This window comes from Pongo pygmaeus, chromosome 19, assembly GCF_028885625.2.
Source record: "Pongo pygmaeus isolate AG05252 chromosome 19, NHGRI_mPonPyg2-v2.0_pri, whole genome shotgun sequence".
Taxonomy (NCBI): domain Eukaryota; kingdom Metazoa; phylum Chordata; class Mammalia; order Primates; family Hominidae; genus Pongo; species Pongo pygmaeus.
This window is the reverse complement of record NC_072392.2, coordinates 55,821,889-55,839,161: the sequence shown is the minus strand read 5'-3', so window position 1 is coordinate 55,839,161 and position 17,273 is coordinate 55,821,889.

The window sequence follows — 17,273 nt, the reverse complement described above, 5'->3', positions numbered from 1 at the left end:
TCGGTTGGATCACGCAGTAGACACGAACCTGCCCTTCCCAACCTAGGCCATTTTTCACTGGGGAAAGAAAGATGAGCCTGAACAGTGGCAAATGTTTTAGCTCCAACAGTGAGCCCTTCAGGGCTGGGGACCCCCCGGGGTCTTCTAATGAAGAAGTCGTCTCTGTCCTCTGGGAACTAAATGCTTAGAGTGAAAGTAGGACGGGGAAACGGGGAGGAAAGAGACTCACTCTTAGAGTCCTGCCGTCGCTACCCTGCACCTGCACTCCCCTGAGAGTGAGTGCTTCTTAAATTTTGCACTCTAGGCTCCTTACACCTCCCCCTAGTCCCGGAAGCTAACTGACCAGGAAGCAGGCCAGTGACCACTAGTCCCAAGACAGGGATCCCAGGCAAATGAGTCTGGATAGATGGGCTATGATGGGATGTGAATGCCACCACAAACTTTAGATTTAGACAAAGTAATGTTTTTTGTTTTTTAAGGAAATTTGCTTGCAGCTATGCATGGCCCAGCCTTACCTTAGCTCCCATCCTACCTGCACTGGGCCCTCCCAGGGCCATAAATCACCCTTACTCCCAAGTGCCTCCTCTTCTGTGTTGGCCGTTCAGCCTTCAGGGTCCCTCTTCAATAAAGGTGTCTGCAGGGATGTATCTGCAACAACCAAGGCAGTGGTTTGAACCTTGGCTCAACCCCGTCCCTGGCTGTGTGACCTGGAGGGGTTGGTTACTCCCTCTGAGCTCCCTCATCTATTAAAGTGGATGTTTGGGCCTACTTTCCTGAGCTGTTGTAAAGCAGAGAGGAGACCATGTGCAAAAGTTTTGTAATCAGAAGTGCTACATGATATCTAGAAAGAGTCTTAACTCTCATGGATCTCTGTCTGGACCGCATGAACATAGGTCCCAGGCCCCAAGCCATGCTCCTCCAAAATGGTTCTGCCATCTGCTTCTTGAGTGGGAAGTGAGTAATTATCCTTCCTTTGGGCATGGCGACCCAGTCCAGTCCTCAGTGCTGAAGCTGCTGGGCCCTCTGGCCACCTGCCTGTCCTGCTTGCAGCTGCCCCAGCCTCCAACTTCTGCCCAGGACCCAGCTTAGAATCCAAAACGGGTCCACACAGGCCCAGTAACCCGCAGCGTTCCTCATATTGTTCAACAGTTGTACCACTGATGATTTGAACTTGAAGCGTCCCAGAAAGTCCAAGCTTACCTGGGAAGGCCAGAGAAGGCCAGTGACCTGTCCAGGGCCATATTTAAATCCTGTGCCAAGCCGGGCATGGTCGCATCAGCCTGTAGTCCCAGCTACTTAGAAGGTTGAGGCTGGAGGCTCACTTGAGCCCAGGAGTTCAAGGCTGCAGTGAGCTATGATTGTGCCACTGCATTCCAGCCTGGGTGACAGAGAGAGAGAGAGAGACCCCGTCTTAAAGAAGAAAAATTTAGGCCAGGCACAGTGGCTCACGCCTGTGATCCCAGCACTTTGGGAGGCCAAGGCAGGCAGATCACTTGAGGCCAGGAGTTCAAGACCAGCCTGGCTAACATAGCAAAACCCTGTCTGTACTAAAAATAGAAAAAATTAACTGGGTGTGGTGGTGCACACCTGTAATCCCAACTACTAGGGAGGCTGAGGCACAAGAATAGCCGGAACTCAAGAGGCAGAGATTGTAGTGAGCCAAGATCATGCCACTGCACTCCAGCCTGGGCGACAGAGCAAGACTGTCTCTAAAAATTAAAAAAAAAAAAAATTTAATTTAATTTAAAATCCTGTGCCCCACCAGGTAAGGTGGCTCATGCCAGTAATCCTAGCACTTTGGGAGGCCAAGGCGGGTGCATGGCTTGAGCCCAGGAGTTCAAGACCAGCATGGGCAACATGGTGAAAACCCATCTCTACCCAAAAAGATACAAAAATTAGCGGGGGGCAGTGGCATGAGCCTGTAATCCCAGCTACTGGGGAGGCTGAGGTGGGAAAATCGCTTGAGCCCAGGAGACGGAGGTTGCAGTGAGTGGAGATCACGCCACTGCACTCCAGCCTGGGTGACAGAGCAGGACCTTGTCTCAAAAGGAAGAGAGAGAGAGAGAGAGAAAAAAAAAAGATCCTGTGCACTGTCTGGCACGGGTAGAAATTTGCCCACTGTGGCGGACTCACCACTGTCTGCTTGATTTGTCCTGTGATGTGTGTACCAAGGCTAAGGCCAGAGACAATCCTAACCATTTTCAGGGGCTCAGTCCCTCCCACCTGCATACAAACCACGCTGACTCCCTACCTGCGAGTGGAGAGATGATGACTCCAGAAAAAAAAAGAAAAAAGAAAATTCGGCCAGGCGCGGTGGCTCACGCCTGTAATCCCAGCACTTTGGGAGGCCAAGGCGGGCAGATCACGAGGTCAGGAGATCGAGACCATCCTGGCCAACATGGTGAAACCCCGTCTCTACTACAATACAAAAAATTAGCCAGGTGTGGTGGCGCGCGCCTGCAGTCCCAGCTACTCGGGAGGCTGAGGCAGGGGAATCCCTTGAACCCGGGAGGCGGAGGTTGCAGTGAGCCCAGATCGCGCCACTGCACTCCAGCTTGGTGACAGAGCAAGACTCCATCTCAAAAGAGAAGAAAATTAAATTCCTGGAATCCCTCCCATGCACATCCACCCAGGGAAGAGGCCCCTCCTCTACTCTGGATATCTGAATGCCCCCAGCTTTCCCCGACCTTCGCACTCCTCGTCCTCTAATGGCCGGGAAAGGAGGTGGGCTCAGCCGCGATGGCGGTTAGGTGGTGACACACTAAGGCGCACAGCGCAGCTCCTCCGGGCAGTGGCCAGTTCAGACAAGAAAGGGGGCTGTGACCCCAGGCCCAGCAACTAGATGTCCACACTGATGTCCCCTCCAGACCCGTCCTAATGGCCGCCCAGGACTGTCTTGGGCCTCCTTGGCGTCAGCCTGGGACGCAGTGCGGGCACTGGAGAGGGAGGCGTCGTTGTCGAGGTTTTCAGAGCTCTGCCTCCTGGCAGCGCTGTCCGGTGCGTTGAAGGAGAGTCCAGGCCAATCCCAAGGCTGGAGACGCGCAACGCCGCGCCCCGTCCCGCCAGAGGGCGCTCCAGGCCCGCACTGCTCGGGTGGAGCGCGCTCGCCCGGATTCCCGCGCAGCTGGCGCCCCGCATGCGCCCCACCCCGTGCGGGGAGGCTCAGCGGTCTGGCCGCGCCGGGAAGAGCAAGTCCAGGCTCTGATATGCACTTCGGACATCGCCAGGCTGCAGGAAAGTGCGTCTAGAGCGCGGGGGCGAAGCGGGCGACCCGATGCCCACGAGTGTTCCTACGGGAAAGCAGGGCCTGCGCTCACCGAGGGCTCCGCGTGCCACTGGCTGTCCAGGGGCGGTTCCCCGCGGTGCCCACCGCCCCGCGCTTGCGGACAGCCCCGGGGGGCAGAGTGCCCGCTGACAGCTGGCCGGCCGCCCGCAGTAGCCAGGTGGGTTGCTCGCTAGGGCGCGGTCCACTGCCCACCCTCCTGGCCTCCCGCGATGAGGCAGGCAGATCGGCCTAATCTCCCCTACGTGCTGTGCGGCCCTTGTTAGAGGCGGAGGTTGATAAGGGCGAGCCTTGCTAGATCTCAGCTCCTTTCCGCAGCTCTGACACTTGCATTCCTCCCCCAGGGCACGGATGAGCCAGGGCCAGCACCAGAAGTGACTTTTAGGGACTGCTGCCACGTTCTCACCTGCGTGCCTCCGTTTCCCCTCTGGTATCTAAGAGAGAGTAATTCAGGTGTTAAAGTGAGTGACGTTGCTGGTGGGAGTCAAATGAAGGAGACCTGAGTTCTGGTGGAGTGGGTGGGCCCAGTAATTGGTGTCCAACAACTCTGCATATTATTTCATCCTCATGAAATTATATCCATCCTCCAACTCTAGACTAAATGATAGTATGACCTGCAGTTAGACTTCATGGAGAACTTCGAAAATACAAAAGGGATAGAGAACAATTGCATTCTCCACAGTCCCAGAACTGTTGGGAGAGCACAGACGACAGAGGTCACCATTGCTCCCTGAACACACCCTACCAGCCACAAACCCACATTTTTCTTTTCTCACACTCACTCCCATTTGCAAATGCACATCGATCTTCCACCTGACATTCCCAAGGACACACAGAGATGCAAGGAGTCAGAGCTACCCAACCAGCTTCCCCAAGAAGCCTCTAAAGGTGCCCTGTGGAGTGGGCGTGCAGCGCCAAGCTTTTCCCAAACCTCTGAACCCATCTCCACCTCCCACATGGCAGCAGTGCATAAGAACTCTGCTCAGTGAGGGGCGGGGAAGAGGAACTGAGACCCCAGGTTTACTTCCTCATCATTTAAAAATGAGGACAAGAAACAGATTTTTTTAGACAAAACCCAGCAGGATTCTTCACTAGCAGAACTACGCTACAAGAAATGTTAAAGAAAGTTATTCGGGCAAAAGGAAAATGACATGAGATGGAAACTTGGATCTGCACAAAGGAGTACCAAAAATTGTAAACATAAAAGTAAATTCAAAAAAACATTTTTACTTTTTTGGTTTTTTTTTTTTTTTTGAGACAATGTGTCATTCTGTCACCCAGGCTGGAGTGCAATGGCACGATCCCAGCTCACTGCAACTTCCACCTCCCGGGTTCAAGCGACTCTCCTGCCTCAGCCTCCCAAGTAGCTGCGACTACAGGTGCCCGCCACCACGCCCGACTAATTTTTGTATTTTTAGTAGAGACGGGTTTTCACCATGTTGGTCAGGCTGGTCTGGAACTCCTGACCTCAGGTGATCCACCCGCCTTGGCCTCCCAAAGTGCTGGGGATTACAGGTATGAGCCACCACGCCTGGCCCATTTTTACCTTTTTAATCTCTTTAAATGATAACTGGTTCAAGCAAATATAACAGTACATTGTGGAGTTCTTAGCACATGCAGAATTAAATATATGAAAGTAATAACATTTTCATAAAACATAAAAATGATGGAGGGAAATAGAAGTTACTAGGTAAGACTCTTACGCTATATGTGACATGGTCTAATATGATTATCTCCACTGTGGAGGTAAAATGGCATCGGATACTCAGTCTCAAAGAAGGCAGCATTGTGGAGTAGTACTTCAATAAAAAAGAGAGAAGCTAGCAAAAAAGAAAAAAAGAACAAGCAAATGGGATAAACAAAAAGAAATAGCAAGATGATAAACTTAAACCCTTCTGTATCAACATATTAAATGTAAATGGTTGCCCGGCGCGGTGGCTCACGCCTGTAATCCCAGCACTTTGGGGGGCCAAGGCAGGCAGATCACTTGAGGTCAGGAGTTCAAGATGAGCCTGGGCAACATGGTGAAACCCCGTCTTTACTAAAAATATAAAAATTAGCCAGACATGGTGGCGGGTGCCTGTAATCCCAGCTACTCAGGAGACTGAGGCATGAGAATCACTTGAACCTGGGAAGCAGAGGTTTCAGTGAGCAGAGATTGCCCACTGCACTCCAGCCTGGGTAACAGAGTGAGACTCTGTTTCAAAAAAAAAAAAACAAAAACAAGAGTAAATGGTTTCTAAACACTTACTTAAAAGACAGGTATTGCCATATTGGATTAATCCTGGCTAATTTTGTTTTTTTAGTACAGACAGGGTTTCACCATGTTGGTTAGGCTGGTCTTGAACTCCTGACCTCAAGTAATCCACCCGCCTCAGCCTCCCAAAGTGTTAGGATTACAGGCATGAGCCACCACGCCCAACCAGAATATAAAAACCTTGAACAACACTATCAACCCACTTGACCCAATTGACATTAATAGACAACCCTATCCAAGAATACGTTATTTTCACGTGCACGCTGAACATTCCCCAAAATAGATCATATGCAGGACCATAAAACACATTTCAACAAATTCAAAAGAATTGAAGCCATTCAAGTATGTTCTCTGACCACAAAAGAACTAAATTAGCAATTAGTAACAGGAATATTTCTGGAAAATCCTCAAATATTTGGAACTAAAAAATACACTTACAAATAATATATGGGTCAGCCAGGTGCAGTGGCACACACCAGTAGCCCCAGCTACTCGGGGAGGCTGAGGTGGGAGCATCACTTCAGCCTGGGAGTTTAAAGATAGCTTGGGTAACATAGAAAGATCCTGTCTCTAAATAAATAAAAGTTTAAAAAAATATAGTATTGCATGTGCCAATGAGGAAATCACAAAGGAAACTAAGAAAAAATTTTCAACTAAATGAAAAAAATGTCAAAATTTGTGATACACAACTGAGGTTTCTATCATAAAATGCCTACTATAGCAGTCATTCTCAGCCAGAAGCAAATGTCCCATGCCCAAGACATTTGGCAATATATGAAGACATTTTTGGTTGTCACAACTGGAGAGGGGTGCTGCTGATATCTAGTGGTTATAGGCCAGGGATGCTGCTAAACATCCTATCGTGCATAGGACAGCCCCCACAACAATTATACAGCCCCAAATGTCAACAGTGCTGATGCTCAAAATACTGCTAAATTAGAAAAGCCTCAAATAAATGATTTAAGCTTCCTCACTAAGAGACTAAAAAAAGAATACCAAAGTCAGCAGAAGAAACAAATAAACGAAAAGCAGAAATCAATAAAACAGAAACTATAGAAAAGTAATAAAACAAAAAATCGTTCTTAGAAAAAATTCAGTAAGATTGAGAAATCTCTAGCCAGACTGATGAAGAAGAAAGGGGTGAGGAGGGGGGGATATGACATACATGGATCAGATGATTCTATATGGTAAAGATGTCAGTTCTCCCCAAATTGATCTGTAGAACAATGCAATCCTTATCAAAATCCTAGAAGGCTCTTCTGTTGAAACTGGCAAGATGACTGTAAAATTTAAAGGAAGTCCGGGCGCAGTGGCTCATGCCTGTAATCCCAGCACTTTGGAAGGCCGAGGCAGGCTGATCACGAGGTCAGGAGATTGAGACCATCCTGGCTAACAGGATGTAAACCCCGTCTCTACCAAAAATACAAAAAAAGCCGGGCATGGTGGCACGCGCCTGTAATCCCAGCTATTTGGGAGCCTGAGACAGGAGAATCGCCTGAACCCGGGAGGCAGAGGTTGCAGTGAGCTGAGATTGTGCCACTGCATTCCAGCCTGAGCAACAGAGTGAGACTCTGTCTCAAAAAAAAAAAAAAAAAAAAAAAGTAAAGGAAATGCAAAGGATATAGATTAGCCAAATCTATTTTATAAAAGAAAGAAAAAGTTTGAGAATGTGTATTACCTGATTTCAATACTCTGAAAAGAATACAGTGAAGAAGACAGTATTGCGGTTTTCTTTTTTTTTTATTATTATTGTTGTTGTTCTAAGAGAGAGGGTCCCGGCCAGGTGCAGTGGCTCTCATCTACAATCCCAGCACTTTGGGAGGCTGAGGCAGAAGATCACCTGAGGTCAGGAGTTCAAGACCAGTCTGGCCAACGTGGTGAAACCCCATCTCTACAAAAATACAAAAATTAGCTAGGCATGATGGTGGGTGTCTGTAATCCCTGCTACTCCAGAGGTTGAGGTGGGAGAATCACTTGAACCCAGGAGGCAGAGGTTGCAGTGAGCCAAGATCGCACCATTGCACTCCAGCCTGGGCGACAAAACAAGACTCCGTCTAAAAAAATAATAATAATAAGAGAGAGGGTCTATGTTGCCCAGGCTAGATTTGAACTCCTGGGATCAAGTTTTCCTCAGGCCTCAGTCTCCAGAGTAGCTAGACTACAGGCATGGACAGCATGGTATTGATGTGTGAATAGACATAAAGGGACAGAGAGGAGTCCAGAAGTAGAGCCACACCAGTACGGTCAATTGTTTTCAACAAAGAAGCCAAGGTGATTCAATAGTTTCTTCAACAAAAAATGACTGAAAAATTGGACTTCATAGCCAGGCATGGTGGTGCACATCTGTAGTCCCAGATACCTGGGAGGCTGAGGCAGGAGGATTGCTTGATCTCAGGAGTTTAAATTTACAATGAGCTATAATTGCACCACTGCACTCCAGTTTGGGCAACAGAGCAAGACCCAGTCCCCACCCCCTGCCAAAAAAAAGAACTTCCATATGCAAATAATAATAACTTGAAATGGCTCATAGACCTAAATATAAAAACTAAAACTAAAATTTCTAGAAAAAATGAGAGAACATCTTTGTGACCTTGAGTCAGGCAAACATTTCTTAGGTTAGACATAAAATTCACAAATCACAAAAAACTAAAAAGTTGAACTTCATCTCAAAAAAACCCAAACCCCAAACTTCTGTTCTCCAAAGACACTGTTAAGAAAAGGAAAAAAACAAGCCACAGACAAGAAAAATATTTGCAAAAGACATCATAGATAAATAACTTTTGTCTTTTACCACCAAAGAATATATACAGATGGCAAATAAACACATCAATAGATACTCAGCACAAACAGCCATTAGGGAAATGCAAGTTAAGCTTACAGTACAGCACCACCACACATCTACTAGAATGATGAAAATTAAAAAGACTGACAATACCAAGTGCTGACAAAGAGGCAGGACAACTGGACATCTCATATATTGCTGCTGGAAATGCAAAATGATTCAATCACTTTGGAAAACAGCTTGGCCGTTTTTTTTTTTTTTTAAAGTTAAACATGTACTTATCATCCAACCCAGCAAACACAGTCCTAGATTTTTAGCTAAGAGGAATGAAAATGTATGTTCACACAAAGTCTTCTCTGCAAAAGGTTGTATCAGCTTTATTCATAAAAGCAAAAAAATAGAAACAACCCATTTGCCCATCAACTGATAAGTGGATAAACAATTTATGGCAGATTTATAGAATGAAATACCTCTTAGCAACCTAAAGAAACAAATCGCTGATATAAGCAAAATCGTGGATTAATCCAAAGCATTATGTTAAGTGAGAGAAGCTAGACACAAAAGACTACATACTGTCTAATACTTATATGAAGGTGCAGCAGCGGGGCACGGTGGCTCATGCCTGTAATCCCAGCAGTTTGGGAGGCCCAGGTGGGCAGATCATGAGATCAAGAGATCGAGATCATCCTCGTCAACATGGTGAAACCCGTCTCTACTAAAAATACAAAAATTAGCTGAGCATGGTGGTGCGCACCTGTAGTCCCAGCTGCTCAGGAGGCTGAGGCTGGAGAATCATTTGAACTCAGGAGGTGGAGGTTGCAGTGAGCCAAGATCGTGCCATTGCACTCCAGCCTGGTGACAGAGCGAGACTCTGTCTCAAACAAACAAACAAAAAAAGGTGTAGCAAAGGCAAAACTATGGTGACAGAGGCCGGGGTGGGGGTGGGGTGGGGGTTGATGGCCAAGTGGTATGAGGAAATTTTTCAGGATGCTGGAACTGTTCTATATCATGACTTCAAAGCTGGATAAAGGTCAACCAATGCCTTAAACACAGCCCAACAATGATACCCCCTTGGCGCTTTCACTGCCTAAAATAAAGAACTTAGGGGTCCCTCACACAAAGCATCTGATGAGTTAACACTAGCCAGATCCAGGCAGCTATGTTTGCATTGAATGGAAGCAAAACTTTCCTGCCTTGAGACAGAAACAAAGGTGATATCTGATGACACCTTCAAATCAAAGTTTTTAACTAGTCACTTACCAGCCAAAGACAATTGTTTTTATTCTTTTGCAGATTACAGTTGAACATGGCAAATAAAGACAATTACCAAACAAACAGATGGAAAAAAATCTGAATAAAGTTGAGTGTAGCTGTGAAAAGTTAAGGGCATGATACCTGGGGTAGTGGTGGAGGGGATGGACAGTCTGTAGTGTCCCCTTCCCTTGGTCCCCTAAGCAAATTCCTTTTTAACTTAATGATTATCCAAGGCTGCATGGCTTTTATCTTTTTAACATGTTGGGGACTATGGCCAAAGTCAGAGAGAACCAGCTTGACTTCAGAGGGACAGCTTGACAGTGTAACTTCAAAGAAGAATCCGGCCAGAGACTGCTGGACCTCAGGGGAAGATTACCTACATCCCCTGGCCCCTTTTCAACCTCCCTTCCCTCTGAGAGCCACTTTCATCAGCAATAAAATCCTCCACATTCACCATCCTTCAATTCATTTGTGTGACCTCATTTTTTCTGGATGCTGGACAAGAGCTTGGGGACCACAAGTGTGGATACAAAAGGCTGTCACACTGGCCCTTTGCCCTCACTAGTGGAAGGCAGTCATCCCACATGAAAAGGCAGAGGGCCCACTGAGCTGTTAACACTTAAGCTGTCTGCGGATGGCAGAGCTAAGTGAGCAATGTAACACGCCCTCTGGGGCTTCAGGGGTCACAGGCATCCCCACCCTAGATGCTGCCTGGGACCTGCACAGCATTCGCTACTGCCAGCACCCAAAAGTGCTCACGCTGGCTCCTGCACCTGCTCACCTGCACGATCCCTCCTGTGAGTGGTGCAATACAGCCGGTCTGAGTGAGTGGAGTTTGCTCCTGCCAGTGCCAAGGTGGCCAGCTGGTTCCAGCACTCATGCACTCCAGTTCCTGTCTCATTCACTCACACACTCCCTCCTGTGAGGAGTTGAGAGCTGCAGGCTGAGTAAATGAGGCACCCTTGTTGCAAGTCCCTTGAAGGGGTCAGGGAAATATCCTGCTTCCATGGGGCCTATCCAGGATTTCTCAGAAGGGCAAATAAATGCAGATCTGCCGTATCTGTCTCTTTACTTTTTTCCTAAGACTTCTTGTCCTCAGACTTTCCTCTGAGCTATGCCATTTGCAGAGGACAGTATGCAACCTTGCCACCTATCTCTTTGTTTCAGGTGAAAGGAATGTTGGCTCTGTTTCCCTTCAAAGAGGTCTAGCCATGGGGTGGGACCAGAATAAAGTCCTGGGGCAACTGAAGGCATCTGGAGGAGGCCACTCCTTGGTGTTGCCAGAAGGCCCCTAAACTGGACCCCGTCCCCGATAGCACGTTAAGGCATTGACCAACACCCCTGGACTTTTCTATGGTATCTTTCCCTTTCTTCTTTCACGGTTAAAAATGGCTCCTCTCTCTCCCCTTATAATGATAAGGGTTTTGCTGCAAACTGCAGAAATGTTACTAGGTAGAATGAGCATTTGGCTCAGCCACAGATACGCAATTTAGAACACTGTGACTTCCATTTGTTCTTAGAGGTGCGACCCCCACGCCCAACCCCAACAGTCACAAAGGTGTGCAGCACATGGCGGTTCCCCTCCTCACCCTCCCCTCCCAGCTACAGCACCTGGGCGTGTCCACAGCATGCACATGAAGTGCCCAAGTGCGGGGTGGGAGAGAACTGTGGCTGCTACCCAGGCCCCAGGGCAGTCTTGGGGGCCAGGGGCCCAATGCAGCCAGTTGGCCAGCATTTCCCACTCACCATCCCCTCCTTCCACATGCCCACAGTCTTTCCTCCCCCAGACAGCCGAGGAGTCCAGCTCCGTCCAAACCAGAGGAAGGATATAGTGACTAAAGGAACCCATTTACATAGAGCAAGAGGTTCTTCTCCCTCTTAAGCTGTTTTTTTCCCCTTTCCTTTTCTATGCGAGGATGTTCTTTTCCTACCTCAGCACTCTGCTTATAATAGAAAAGCAGTGGAGGAGTGAGCCCACTGGCTAATAACTGCAAATTTGGCAAGACCTGCCTGGGACTTAATCTAAATGAATCCATGCACCCCCGAGACACCTTTGCATCCCAAACTCATTTTTTTTTTTTTTTTTTTTTTGAGATGGAGTCTTGCTCTGTTTCCCAGCCTGAAAAGCAGTGGCACAATCTTGGCTCATTGCAACTTCTGCCTCCTAGTTCAAGCAATTCTCCTGCCTCAGCCTCTGGAGTAGCTAGGACTACAGGTGCCCGCCACCATGCCCAGCTAATTTTTGTATTTTTAGTAGAGATGGGGTTTCACTATGTTGGCCAGGCTGGTGTCAAACTCCTGACCTCATGATCTGCTCTCCTCGGCCTCCCAAAATGTTGGGATTACAGGCGTGAGCCACTGTGCCTGGCCCAATCCCAAACTCAATTCTAAACTTCAGGTTGAAGCCCTAGAAAGGAAAATCAGATCTGAGGGATTCAAAGCCAAGCAACAGGCACAGTATCAATGGGCAGGACTAATTCCTGCCAATTAAGCCCCTGCTTCATGGAAGGAGGCCACACTCCATGGCATAGATAAGGCCCAAGGAACCCAAATGTTGCCGAAAGTAGGGGGCATGGAGGCGTAAGTGAGTGCAGATAATTCCTATTCTCTAGGCCCTCCCTGCTTCACGGGTGCAGGCCACAATGGCACCTATGGATGGTGTCCATCTAAGGTCACCAGAACTCGGGGATAAACATATAGAAGAGAAAAGGAGGACACCTGTTTTCTCTTGGGGAAAGAGGGAAAGAAAATGAGCGATGCCTATTTTCCTCTCTTTCAGAATGGGCACCAACTACTTTCACCATCTTCAGTCTATACTCCTCTGGAGTGTATTCCGAATCACTGGGACTGCTTTGACCCTCAGACTCTAGAGGGAAAACACCTCATAGCCCTTTGCACAAAGGTTTGGCCAAATTATGATCTGTAGGAAGGACTGGCGTGGCCTCAGGAAGGAACCATTCATTTCGATAACCATCCTGCAGGTGGACCTTTTCTGTAAATGTGAGGGCAAATGGTCTGAGGCTCCATATGTGCAGGCCTTCTTTACCTTGCAGGGCAATCCAGACCTTTGCTGACAGCGTAGGATTGCTCCAGACCTCCTGTTTGCCATCTCAGAGAACAATATCAGAGAGCTAAAGAAATGAACTCCAGAGGCACCTCCAGCAAGGGAGCCAGCTCCCACTGGCCCTGCTTCTCTGGGTCCACCCCATTCTCCCTACCCAGTTTTTCTCTCTCACTTGGCCCCTCCTAGAAATCCTCACCCTGGACAAGCCCCAGTCTCATTCCTGCCCTCCATCAGATGCTTGGTGAATTTGGCCCCTTGGTCCAGGTCCCCTTCTCTCTACAGGACTTAAAGCAAATTAAGGGGGGATCTTGGCAAGTTTTCAGATGACCCTGACAGATATATAAAAGCTTTCCAGAATTTAACCCAAGTATTTGAACTCTCCTGGAAAGACATTATGTTACTTTTGAATCAAACCCTGACTAATACTGAGAAGCAGTCTGCTCTGCAAGTGACAGAGAGATCTGGGAATGAGGTTTGTGTCACATATAGTGTCAGGGAGGGGGTCAAACTTTATCCAACTGGAGGAGAAGCAGTACCAATGAATGACCCTAAATGGGATCCCAATGACAAGATGGGAGGATGTAAGAGAAGATAGTTTCAGGTGTGCATAATAGAGGGCTTATGTAGGACTAGAACTAAGCCTCTCAACTATACCAAGCTATCCAGGATGGACCAGGGATTTGATGAGCATCCTACTGCCTTCCTGGAGAGGCTAATAGAGCCTTGGTAAAGCACTCCTCTCTAGCTCCTGATTCCATCAAGGGACAAGTAATCCTAAAGGATAAATTTGTTACTCAGGCAGCCCCTGATATCAGGAGAAAGCTGCAGAAACAGGCCCTGGGACCAGATAGTACCTTAGAGAATCTCCTGAAAGTGACCACCTGAGTCTTTTCTAATAAGATAGGGAGGCCCAGAAGAGAGAGGGAGGAGACACAGGCAAGAGGCAGAGGCTTTAATGGCCACCATGCAAACCCACAAACTCCAAAATCCCCAAGCTACACCTGTTAACTGCTACAGACGTGGTAAGCCAGGGCATTTTAGGAAGGATTGCCCAGGCAACATGAGGAAGTCACCCCAACCCTGTCCAATGTGCAATGGGGACCACTAGAAAGTGGACTGTCCCTGGGGACACTGGTCGCCAGGCCCAGAGCCAATCTCCCAAATGGTCCAGCAAGACTGACAAGTCCTGGGGCTCCTCTCCCTGGCTCCGGTGGTCCAGACCACCATTACCATCCAGGAGCCCCAGAATTTACAATTCTGGATATCAAAGGGAGGAAAGTGGACCTCCTTCCAGATGCTGGGGCTGGTCTCTCGGTTTTCATCTCCAATTCAAGCCCCCTGTCCTCTCTTAGCATGATTGTGAAGGGCATCCCAGGAAGGCCTTAAACCCAATATTTTTTCCAACCCCTTAGTTGTAGTTGGGGAGACCTCTTGTTCACCTGTGCCTTTCTAATTGTGCCTGAAAGGCCAACTACTCTGTTGGGTAGGGGTATTGGGGCCCATGTGGGGACCACCATCCTGATGGCCCCAGGACAAACTCTTTGTCTCCCCTTAGTGGAGACTGATATTAACCCAGAAGTTTGGGTAATTCAAGGGAAAATTGGCAGAGCTACAACCGCCATACCAGTCTGAACCAGACATAATAGCCCCTGAAACCAGAAGTTAAGAAAAGACCAGAAGCCATCATTGATAACTTAAGGTTGCAGTACCTCCTCAAACTCTGCAATAGCCCTTGTAATACCCCAATATTGGGGGTACAAAAACCCAAAGGGGAATGGAGACTAGTTTAGGACCTTCATCTGGTTAATGAGGCTGTGGTTCCAATTCACCCAGTGGCTCCCAATCTGTATACCTTGCTAGCTCACATACCTGAGGGAACTAAATGGTTCACAGTCCTGGACCTAAAGATATAATGGTATGCTTCTGCATACCATTATACAAACCCCCAGTATTTGTTTGCATTTGAGGATCCCTCTAACCAGACCACCCAGTTAATCTGGATAGTGTTACTTCAGGCATTCTGAAACAGCCCCCACTTTTTTGGGCAGGCACTGTCAAGAGACTTCTCCAAGTTCCTTTATCCTCAGGGGAAAGCTTTACAATATGTAGATGACATTCTCCTCTGCACTCCAACTAAAAAAAATCTCTCAGGAGGGCAGTAAGGCTCTTCTTAATTTTCTGGCTAACAGAGGATGTAAAGTTTACTAATTAATGAGATAATTCCTCGCTTTGGACTCCCTAAGTACCTCCAGAGTGATAATGGCCTTTTGTTCAATGCGGCTGTCACCCAGGGGATCTCAAAGGCACTAGGCATATAGTACAATGAAGATGGTTCTTCATTGTGCTTGGAGACCACAATTCTCAGGAAAGGTAGAAAAGACAAATGATATTATCAAAAGACACCTCAGGAGACTCACCTCCCCTGGACTACCCTTCTGCCCATGTCTCTACTACATATTAGAAACACCCCTTCAAGGCTAGGTTTGAATCCCTTTGAAATGATGTATGGATGGCCTTTTCTCACTAATGATTTCTTGCTAGACCAAGAAACCTTTGATTTGGTTAAACATATCACTTCTTTGGCCCATTTCCAAAAGGAACTGAAACAACTGTCAGAGAGGCACAATCCCGTGAACCAGGACCACCTCTATTCAACCCTGGGGACCTAGTACTGGTAAAGTACTTCCTTCCCTTTGTCCCTCTATAAGCCCAGATTGGGAGGGACCTTACACTGTACTTCTTTCTACTCCTATGGCAGTGAAGGTCACTGGAATAGATTCTTGGATTCATTATACCCTAGTAAGGGCCTAGGAAGCTAACAGAGTTACCTCCATTAACCCAGAAGAGCACTCAAAGTACCAATGTGAAGAGATCAGGGACCTCAAGCTAAAAATCACAAAAGATAAGTATTAATAATTAACCTTCCATGGATATCTTCCTTAAACGTCTGGGCTATGCTTGCTGTTCTTACCTTCGTTCTGTTCTATACCACAGGATATAATGTTGTTTTCAGAATAATTTGTATATTTTACTTCTTATTTCTGTAAACTTTGCCACTAGATTCTTTCCTTTTAACCCCTTTTTGTATAATACACATATTTGATTCATGCATACTTAACCTTGTAGAACTTGTTTCTTCTCACCTAGAGACCATCAAACTCCAAATAGTCAAGGCAAGCAGAGCCCTGGATGATGGCTCCCTTTTGCTGGGGACCCTTAGGTAGACCTCTGGGAAGAATCTGACTGCTGTTCTCCCCAAAACAATGCCCCCTGTCTGCAGGAAGCAGCTTAGATCGGTCATTGTCTGTATCCTAACAGCAGTTAGATGTGCCTCTTCAGAGGGGGGGAATGATAGCTACAGGAGTCCGAGAAATTCTAGGCAGACACGAGGTTGGGGGGGGGGTCCCCAGTGAATCCCCCACGACTCAAGCCAAAAAGCCTGAGACCCAAAGTGAGAACTTCTATTGATGTTTCCCTGCTCAAATGTTGCCTTTTCCTAAACTACACATGGCCCTGCTCCACCCCATCCTGTCCCTATAAAGACCCCAGACTCAGCCGTCAGAAAGGAGAAGGAGCTGGACATCAGGCACTCTGGCTGAATGTCAGAGAGAAATGGCTTGACTTCAGAGGGACAGCTTGACAGCGTAACTTTGGAGAAGAATCAGCTGGAGATGGTCGGACTTCAGGGGAAGATCACCTACACCCCCCTGACCCCTTTTCAGCTCCCATTCCCACTGAGAGCCACTTTAATAAGCAGTAAAATCCCCGCATTTACCATCCTTCAATTCATTCATGCAACTTCATTTTTCCTGGATGCTGGACTAGAGCCTGGAGCCACGAGTGCAGATACAAAAGGCTGTCACACTGGCCCTTTGCCCTCGCTGGTGGAAGGCAGCTGCCTCATGTGAAAAGGCAGAGGGTCCACTGAGCTTCTAATGCTTAAGCCATCCATGGACAGAAGAGCTAAAAGAACACTGTAACATGCCCTCTGGGGCTTCAGGGGCCACAGGAACCCTCCTGCCTAGATGCTGCTGTGGGGCCCACATAGAGTTTGCTCCTGCCGGTGCCCAAAAGCACTCTCCCCAGATCCTGCACCCACTCACCTGTGTGCTCCCTCCTGCAAGGGGTGGTCCAAGTAAGTGAAGATCGCTCCTGCCAGCACCGAAGTGGCTAGCTGGTTCCAGGACTTGTGCACTCCAGTTTCTGCCTCATTCACTCATGCATTCCCTCCCATGGGAATTTGAGAGCTGCGGGCTGAGTAAATGAGGCACTCCTGTTGCAAATCCCGTGAGGTGGTCAGGGAAATATGCTGCTTCACTAGAACCATCTGTCCACATTTGGGGTTCACTCTCCTCTCTACCCTCCTCATCCTGCCTACTTCCTGGTGTGTAACACAGCCTTAGAGTTAGACCTGGGTTCGCAGTCTGTCTCTGACACTTTCTAGCTGTGGAGCTTCGACAAGTTTCTTTATTCCCTGAAGCCTTTGTTTTCTCATCAGTAAGTGGAAATAATACCACTGTCACAGGCTTTTTTTGCAAGAATTAAATGAGACACTGTGAATAAGTGCCTGGCTCTTAGTAAATTTTCAGTTATTGGTAGCTGTCCTCACCAACTCCCTGGTTAGACCCCTTTC